The 6,261-nt window shown below is 37.5% G+C and overlaps 1 non-coding gene across 1 annotated transcript; it reads left to right on the top strand.

Moving 5' to 3' along the window:
* Window positions 1-2,112: 2,112 nt before the first annotated feature.
* On the top strand, window positions 2,113-2,184 carry TRNAY-AUA. The gene has a single exon. It is a non-coding gene; the product is annotated as a tRNA-Tyr (tRNA).
* Window positions 2,185-6,261: the final 4,077 nt, after the last annotated feature.

Genomic DNA, 6,261 nt, shown 5'->3' with positions numbered 1-6,261 from the left:
GCGGAACAATCGATTTTCAACAACGATGTGGTTAGAAGATTGAATTTAATAAAATTTAATTTCATAAATTAAAACAGTTTCATAAAGCCTGAGAATATATCACGAATTCACAATTCTTGTCATTTTCAAGGCTGATGACAACAAAGATTCATCAAAAAGCAGGGCAATGCTTCTGATTTAAGAACAAAAGAATCTTCCCAGCTTTCACTGAAGGCCCATACAGAATGCAAGCTTCGCACACTTTTCCTGTAGTTACAGATTGAATACACCTCTATAGCTACTTTAGAAAGGAAGAGCAATTAGCCAGAAACCAGGATTCAACGTTTTTGTTTTTGAATCTTAATATCTACGATTAAAATATTTTAAGCTTTCTAAATACTCTCTGTTACTTTGTGCTGTTATCTATCCTATAGACAATGACAAGCTCTCTAAAAATAGTTCCTTTTAAGTATATTGGATTTTTAAAAACTGCTAATCTCCATTATAAAAAAAAATTGCTAATCTAATTCAAATTGGTAATAGCAATATGGAGGAAATGAATCTAAATGACAATAATGGGTTTCGAAGAGTTGAGTCCAATTTTGGCCGTGTACTAAAACGCCTTCATCAGGGCATGTGATAACACACTGTGTGTATCCGATGCCAGGAATCCATTCCTGAGATGAGTTCAGACATAATTGCAGCTTTTGACATCCTCCACGTTAGCATCCTTCTAAATCATCTTGAAAAATATGTTGGTCTTTCAGGTTCGGTTATTTGGTTGCTTAAATCTTATTATAACCATCAACAACAGTTTGTTAATATAATTTCTTTCCATTCCTCCTCTTACACTGTCATCTGGAGTCATCTGTTACATTGTCATCCGGAATCCCAAAGGGAGCGGGTCTTGCTTCCATCCTTTCTTTATCTAACTGCTACCTTTAAGAACTACAACACCGTATCTTTAAAACATGGATTCTCTTATCGCGTTTCAGCTGACAACCGGCCTACTTGCTTTTCTAGTCCCAGCACTTACGCCTTCAACGAGTACGCTCATTCGTTATTTAGACAAAACTAACCCTGGGTTGTGCTGTTTGGAAACTTTTTGATGTTAAAACCTAGAATCTTGTGATTCAACTATACTTCAATAAAAATAGATTTAATAAGTAGAATCCTTTGGTTTGCTCTCTCCCTTTACCAAAAAAAAAAAAAAACATTGCTATTTTTCATGAAGACTTCAGATTTACTGGTCAGTTTAGTGTGGTCACATCAGGGGGTTGCTCCTGTAAATGGACTTTCTGTTGGAATCAGAACGCGTGCCCTGGCCTCGCCGCGGCCACCCGTGTTTTTATCTGCCTGAGGGCAGTGTGCCGTCTCCCACTCTCCAGTTGTGAGCGTGTGAAAAGAGTGCAGTATGCCTTCCTCAAATTAACACAAAAGGGCTTGGGTAGGAGAGGAGGAAAGAATATTTTGTACCTACCACACGATACCAGGTCGCATTCTAAGTATTCTAAATATACCACTATTTTATTCTTCTGATTTAAAATGGTGCTTAGCCAGCAGCCCCAATATAGCATGGATTCATTTTTAATCCTGTTTTGAAAAGATATTATTCCCATATACTAGTACACAATGAGTTTCCAAAACTTTCTTAAATAAATGACTTATACCTATGAAGATACAAGGTGATTTAAAAATACACTAAGACCACAAAACTGCTACTGAAAGTTAAGATTGATTAAGAGCTTAACGGCAGAATCTGGGCCAAATCTCCACAAAATGTGATGCAAATGGAGCGCTACATAAAAAATAAAGAATTACAACCCCCTCTTTCAGGCTGAGTTTCATGGCCAACCCAGACTGTGATTCAAGGGGGAGCAGCTGCACAAAGGGGAGGAAGAGCCCACGCACAACCCCAGCCAGAAGCCAGGCAGCTCTTCAATAGAGACTGAAAGATGGGAATTCCCCCAAAATGGCAGGACAGAGGCTGTGGGACCCGGGTGCACATGCTACCCTGGTAGATAAAACCCAGCAGCAAGAGCAGGACGAGACTGAGCAGCCCTGCCAGCCAAGGGCCAGGTTTCCTCAGACACTGTGTCCATTCTGCACAGCAGCCAAGAAGACACTTGAACTTCCCTGCTGGCTCAGACGGTAAAGTGTCTGCCTATAATGCAGGAGACCCAGGTTCAATCCCTGGGTCGGGCAGGTCTCCTGGAGAAGGTGATGGCACCCCACTCCACTACTCCTGCCTGGAAAATGCCATGGACAGAGGAACCTGGTAGGCTATAGTCCATGGGGTCACAGAGGGTCAGACACGACTCAACGACTTCACTTTCTTTCACTTTTCAAGAAGACAGTGATGGGCCAAGAGGTCAGAAGTACACCAGGTGCTGTCTGCAATAGCCAGCAACCACTCTGAACCCTGGGCACACCCCCTCCCGCCACCAGTGGAGAGAGTTATCTGCCTCCACTCACTTCTCAAGGCAGCCAAAACACTGAGATCAGGAGCTCTTTTTTTCTTTTGTTTTATCTTTTTTTTCCAAGAATGAATAAAAAGGAAAAAATACAGCATGAGGCAACTTCAAAAGGACAACACAATAAGACAACGTGAATGTTGTCAACTCAGAGAAAGAAGACGCTGGGTGTGAAGTGACGCCAACGTCAGAAGTAAACTCTTGGAACTATTTAGCATGCTCAAAGAGCTCACACTCCATCTTCAAGTAAACTCTTGGAACTATTTAGCATGCTCAAAGAGCTCACACACCATCTTCAAGGAGAAATGACGGCAATCAAAAGGAGAGAGGCCAGAAAACAAGAAGATGAAAGGAAGAGATGAACAGAGAGAGAGAAATCAGTTAAGAAAGGGAGACAAAAAAAGATTAAAAATGCAACAACAGGATTCAAATCCATGCTACAGACAGTGAACAACAGGAGCTGTAACAAATTTGAGATTCTCTTTTCAGCGGAGAGGAAGAGGACAAAGAAAAGAAAATGATAATTTTGAAGAAGGACATGAGAAATGAGAACATAAAACAGTCTAAGCGTGCACACATACACACACACACACACACACACCAAACTGGTAGTCTAGAAGAGCTCTGTTCCCTGCCCCTCCCAACCTACAAAGAACAGGTGTAATTATCAACTACATTACTTTCTACAAGTAAAACAACATAACCAAAAGCATCTGGATTTGCTGATTGAGAAAGTTCACAGTTTTTCATGTAAAGAACCATAGATGAAAGGCATATTTATATATTCTTTAGCGCGTGATGAAAAATTGCAAGGAAGAGGGGAAAAGAACACCCTGCTGTCAGCAAGATAACCCCAAGTTGATCTGCACAGGAGAGCAGTGAAACTCAGCCTCAGACTCATCCTCTGGGATGAGAAATGCCAGGCCAGGAGCAGCATCTGCAGATGTCAGAGGAGGGAACAGTTGGGACCTAAATATATGACCTGGCCAAGTTAGTTTCCATTTGTGAAGCAATTCCAAGAGCAATTCATAGCCTAGTGGTTTAATTACTAAGCAACAATTAATAAAAACTGATGACTGACTCTTTAACTTAGAAACCAGAAAACATAGCCAACACTTAGTGTTCTAAATAAACCAGGTATCAGTGAATTAGAACACATAAAAATTTATATGACAATTCCAAAGTCTAGTTCTTTATTAAGATTATTTTTTACTTTTTTAAATTACAATTCATCTGAAATGTAATTTAAAGTGCTATGAGATGGGTAGGTCACATTGGTCGGTTTCATCTGATAATGAATAAATAAATGAATAAATCAGTGTCCCAAATGCTGCACTACATTTTGTAGTGCAAATAGTACGTGGATAGCAGATAGGCTGGAAAACTGTCCCATATGATACCAGAACCAGGTGCAGGAAAGGAAAGGAGTGGTAAATTTCACCTTGAAATAGTTTTGAAACAGCATGCCCAGTAATAATACCCACAAAATAAAAATACAGATGATTAACCACTTCACTTACCTATATGACAGACAAATATCAGTATCCCTGAGATACTAAAGTCTTCCACAAATTCGTAAGTAGAAGAGTGAAGAGCAAACAGGGAAATGGACAAACATCTGGGTCTACAATTAATAGAAGAAAAAAGTTAAATAACTAGTGAACGTGTGATCAAGGCCACATACACTGAAAAATGAGACAAACCTCTTCCTTCCTCCCTACTGCTGCTGCTAAGTCGCTTCAGTCATGTCCGACTCTGTGCGACCCCACAGACGCCTCCCCACCAGGCTCCCCCGTCCCTGGGATTCTCCAGGCAAGAACACTGGAGTGGGGTGCCGTTTCCTTCTCCAATGCATGAAAGTGAAAAGTGAAAGTGAAGTCGCTCAGCCGTGTCCTTCCTCCCCACACTGGCCCAAATCACAGCTGAGGGTAACCTTTGGTACAGCAGAGACACTGGAGAGGGAGTCTCCCACAATGCTAACCCGGGAATGACTCATTGAAAACTTTCAGAAAATACTCTAGCATTATCCATTCAATATGAAATTTACATCTTCTTTTAAACAGACATTTTTACTTCTGGAAACTTTCTCTATAAAATAAAAATTCCAGCGTGCATATTCATCCATGTAACTATGGAGCTTTGTTTGAAAAAAAGAAAAAAACCTGGCAACAACCTGATGCTCGCCAGTAGACACACGCTTAAATAAACTCTCCTATATAACAAAGCACAGTGGAATATTAAAGGGTTATTTTAAAGACTGTGTTTTGCATTATTTATTAGCCCAGGGGATAGTCATAATACATCATTAGCTTACAAATATAAAGTTACAGCATAATCTCATCTCTGTAAGAAAAATATCAGAATCAGGACGTATGTAATGTGTGTCCTGGATAGGTAGAGATGAATATATGGATATGACAAGGGTGCAGGCTGCGCCACCATGAAGCAATATTGATTATCCAGTTACTTAAAGGGGGAAGAGAGGAGAAGCAGGAGCAGGGACGACTACTGACTCTCTGGATAATTTTACATTTCTTAGTTGTTCTAATTTAATAACAGAAATTAGATATATAAACACTAATAAAATAGAAAAATGCAAACACATCACTTTCGGAAGGAGAAAGGAGACAACCGCAAATAAGGCTTTGCAGAAATAGTAAGAGACCATTCTGTATAAAAACTTATGAATTAAAAAAGAAAAAAAATTAAAACTTGTGAATGAACTTTAAAAATCTAAACAAAATATAAAACAAATAATCAAATAGCACTTATTCCAGGAGGCAAAGATGTTTTAATTCCAGAAAAGCTGGTAATAATAATATCATATTATATGATATATATAATATAATATGAATAATAATCATATCAGTATATCAAGAGAGAAAATAATGTATTTACTTCAGTAAATGACTTTAAAATGATAGATAAAACAGAAATAAAAGGATATTTCCTTGGCATACTAAAAAGACATATTAACATACTTGGTAGTTAAATCATAAACTGATATTTTTAAAAATCAGAAACATTGATGCCTTTCTAGTCAATTCAATAAAAAACAGGAATAAATTTTGGAAGAGATGAGAAAAAATATTATTTGTGGATTGTCTGCATTAGAGGATAATGAGCTGTATCACTATTATGACTAAGTCAGAAAGTGAGACAGAAATAAGTATAGAAAATTAATATTGTTTCTTAGAATACCAAAGAATGATTTTAATAAAAATGCTTAAAGTTGAGTACAAAATCTATTGAGGATCAAACAAGAAGACTATCAAGTCTTATCATGTATGGGAAAGTTAATAACATAAATATGATAACATGCCCAAACTATACATTTAATTCCATTTGTACTCCAAATAGGATTTTTCCCTTGTAAAATGATTGCAAAATTAATCTAGGAAATAAATAAGGATGAAGAATCAGAAAATGTTTGGGCTAGTATGAAAGAAACTTGATAAAATGAACTCCAAAGCTACAATAGTTAAAACAGTGAGGCAAGAGAACAGACCAGTCTATGGGCAAAAATTAAAAACTCATCTGCATGTGTATAGAAATTCATTATGATGAAGGTGTATTTCAAAGCACAGGATAAAGCCTTAATAAATGATAAGTTTGAATGACTAATTAGAAAAAATTAAGTCAAATCTTTCTCAGAAAACATTAAAATTAATTCCTAAAGGAGTTTTTTTGAAGTAAAAGGTGAAAATAAACTGTAGAAAAAGAGTAAAACACAGAAAATATCTGAACTTAGGGGAGGAATGATAGTGTTAATGAACACATAAGCAGAAGGAGACTTTAAAAATGATAG

The sequence above is a fragment of the Bison bison genome, unplaced genomic scaffold, assembly GCF_000754665.1.
Source record: "Bison bison bison isolate TAMUID 2011002044 unplaced genomic scaffold, Bison_UMD1.0 scf7180017864456, whole genome shotgun sequence".
Taxonomy (NCBI): Eukaryota; Metazoa; Chordata; class Mammalia; order Artiodactyla; family Bovidae; genus Bison; species Bison bison.
The sequence above is the reverse complement of the archived record's forward strand: the minus strand, read 5'-3'. Positions and strand labels throughout refer to the sequence as shown.